Source organism: Sciurus carolinensis, chromosome 12 (assembly GCF_902686445.1).
Source record: "Sciurus carolinensis chromosome 12, mSciCar1.2, whole genome shotgun sequence".
NCBI classification, from domain to species: domain Eukaryota; kingdom Metazoa; phylum Chordata; class Mammalia; order Rodentia; family Sciuridae; genus Sciurus; species Sciurus carolinensis.
The window spans coordinates 13702894-13706411 of record NC_062224.1 but is presented as its reverse complement, the minus strand read 5'-3'; the positions used below and the strand labels follow the sequence as shown (position 1 = coordinate 13706411).

At 41.2% G+C, this 3518-nt stretch overlaps 1 non-coding gene across 1 annotated transcript; it reads right to left on the bottom strand.

Moving 5' to 3' along the window:
* Positions 1–1991: 1991 nt before the first annotated feature.
* Trnaa-ugc (transfer RNA alanine (anticodon UGC)) lies at positions 1992–2064 on the bottom strand. Its single transcript has one exon. It is a non-coding gene; the product is annotated as a tRNA-Ala (tRNA).
* Positions 2065–3518: the final 1454 nt, after the last annotated feature.

Below are 3518 nucleotides of genomic sequence, written 5' to 3'. Positions count from 1 at the left end.
TAAGATACGTGTTAAAATACAGAAAATATTTAAAACGTTATATGAAAAGCATAAGTCTGTGTTTGTAGACCAAGCTTAAAAAGTAAAATAATACCCATAACAACAGCCTGAAAGAGAAATCACTAAAATTTGAACAGGTGTTCATTTAGGATAGCGAGATTACAGGTACAGTTTTCCTCCTGACGCTAGTATGAATATGTTCTTTTTTGCTTTATTGAGCATATGTTGCGTTTAAGAATAGAGAGTAATCAGAATTTCCACTTGCAGCCACAAGCTGATCCTCCCCACTGGTCCTCCTCAAGTGGTCACCTGCGCATGCTCACCTGGGAGCCTGTTGAAAATGCAGATTTTGATCAAGTGTGGGGAGCCTGAACTTCTGAATTTCAAAACAAGCTGCCAGGTTATGTCTGGGGACCGCATTGTGAGTTGGGTTTCATGCACAACAAAGAGAAGCCATCACAGTGGTGGAGAGCTGGAGACAGGAACTTCCCCTCTGAATTCTTCCTGTGAAAGCCCAAGGCCGGGAGCTTGGTTGAAGGAACGGTCTGTCCTGTTGCAACGCCGGTCTGCCCCTGCTCAAGCTGCACTCTGTCCCCCTCCAATTTTAAAACCTGCCGTCCAGCTCATGAGGATTTCTTCTCCTGGGTAACCTTCCTTTGCCCCTGTTTTGAAATTAAATTCCATTTGTTCTGCTCATGTTGGCACAAAAATTGTCTCAAGTTAGTTTAATAAAACCATCACTAAAACAATTTTCTTGAGTAGTGTAATTATAGAGCTAGTAATTAGACTCCTCACTAAATGAATAGCGTAGCTAGATTACATTTAGACAAGCACCACACACCCCATTCCGTTTTAATCACCCCTTAAATGCAATCCTGTTTGTTTGCATGAAAAGCCTTTTTAGATGGTAATAGCGAGACCATCACATGCACCCTTACAAGATTCTGCTACCTACAAAGTTGGGGAGATCTGGCATCCATCATACTGCCTGTGGTGGGAGGGGCAGGGCAGGTGGAGGCAGCTGCCTCAGGAGGTGATGTGAGGATTCACTCAAGGGTGATGTAGGTGTCTCCTGTGACCTCTGCCCGATGGCATGATCCTGCCTCATCGTAAAGATGCCCAGCTGCAGCCCTACTTGAGTTCTTCACATCCTTCCCTCTGCTGTCTTCCGTTCCGCCTTTGTCACTCCATGTTGCTTGTGTTTGTGCCCAATTGTGTATTTCATTTCACCACCTACTGCTCTTTGGACCTCCAAGACACCGGTGGCTTGATCACAGCACCGTCCACAACTCCCCAAACTCCCCAGCTCTTGCAGCAATCCGTACGTGCTGTCAGCCCACAGGGGAACCTGGGAGATTCACATCACACAGCTGTATGCTGTATCCAAGCACCCCCCATCTCCCACTGGAGATAATGTGACTTTGACCTGACCTGTCTATTACTTTTCAACCAGATCCTGTTAGCCTCCTAACACCTGTGAGTCCATCTTTGGGTGTTTACACCGCATTACTGGATTTAGATTCATCATGGCACTTAATTTATCCAGAAATTCCTGTTTCACAGGTAAACAACTAAGTAAGGCTCAGAGTGGTTATATAATTTGCTGAAGTTCAGTCAGCTAAGAAATATGCTTTGCTAACCCTCAGGGCCCAAATTCTTAACCACTATGGTCAACAGATAGATAGATCTAAGCGCACAATTCCCAGGATACCTGGCCTATTCTTAGGCTTCCTGCTGCCTCCCTCCAGATTAACAAAGATTCTCTAACAGGTCACGGGGTAAGTAGGTGAACATCTCCCGTGATATTTGAATAACCCACGTTCTAGCTGATAAAGACCCATGCTTCACAAGAGCTGTGTGGCCTAAAGCTCAGCAGGAGCTGTGTTTTCTAGTTCATGCATGTGCGCTTAGAGCAACATTTTGTTCTCCAAGAGCCTCTCACTCACTCTTTTTAGCCTCTCACTTTTTTTTTTTTTTTTTTTTTTTTTTTTTGGCGGTGCTGGGGATCGAACCCAGGGCCTTGTGCTTGCAAGGCAAGCACTCTACCAACTGAGCTATATCCCCAGCCCTCTCACTCACTCTTTAATGAGAACCTTCATTTCCCTCTCTGTAAAGTGAGAATAATGTAAGATGCCTCTAATATCCTAGGGATGTATGTGTATGTGCACAATATGTGATAAGATGTGTAAAGGCATTTTATAAAATGGAAAACGTTATCACGTGTAAATTATTATCATTATTACTTAACCAGATCCAGAATACACATTATTCCATATACTGAGTTCATGTCTGGGGGAGTTTTGAAGTCTTATGTCATAACAAGGAAAAATAGTATTATATTATGCATAAATATTATGTTTGCATATTTAACTTATTAAAATATCAGAGTCCTACAAGTAAGATGCTACCAAAGATGTCGTAAGTCTTCTTTGACTATTTATTTTTGATCCTGGTTTCAATTTGCATGATTCCTCTTTCTTCTTTAGTAAGAGAATTTCACTCTGTTCTTGGCTGATTGATTCTGGGAATTTGCTGGATGCAACCAAACTATGGCATATTTGCATTTTCAAGGCCTGAAATGTTCTTTCAGCTTTTAAAATGAGTTTATTTTGAGGAAATGTATGACTTCTTGAACTAATGGCAAATTAAGTTAATAAAATTCATACCTGCTGTGGGCAATGATGATTGTATATCAAAGGGAAACTAAATCAAAGGCTAAATTCCACACTCTCTAATTGGTCACATTTCTCATTCATTTGGGTAGGAACACTTTCTGTTTGGGATCATCATGTTGAGGCAGAGAACAAACGACTCTCCCTTTTAAGTTGTTTCCTTCCCGAGCTTTTCTCTTGAAAGCTTCGGTTCCCTCTCCTGATCAGCCACACAGCCATCAGTTTTCCCACCCCAGCTGTTACCATACAAGTCCACCCAGGACATTACGACCTCATCTTCTTTAGGAAATATGTTTACTTTGTTTTTTAATGTGTTGCTGATGACTTGTTAACAACGATCACATTTAAAAAATGAACTTAAAAAAAACTGGCAGAGAATGAGACCAGAGACTGGAATCCAGGCATCTTTTCCATAGGCCTCTTTGAACTCAGACCCCAGTGCTATCCAAGTAGAGATAAAATTTCCTAGCCCTGTAGTCCCTCACTTACACTATCACGTGTTGTCCTTAATGTAAGAACAATTCAAGAGAATTTTTAAAAGGATGTGATCTCTGACGTTACTTATGAACTTAGATGAGTTGATTTAGTACACTTCTTCTGGAGACATCCAAATCCATCTGAAGCTATGATAGGCCAATTACAAGTCAGGGTATGCATTAACAAATATTTACAGTAACAGATGCATATCTCAAATATGTACTTCTCTTAAGCCCAAATTAGAATCGCTTGTGTTGTTTCTGTTAGAAATTTGTCCCCAAAGGGATGAACTTCTGATTGTGCAAGCAATTCTATTTCTGTTCCAGCGTCCTAGAATTTTCCTAGATTCTAAAATGAGTGATAGTAGCT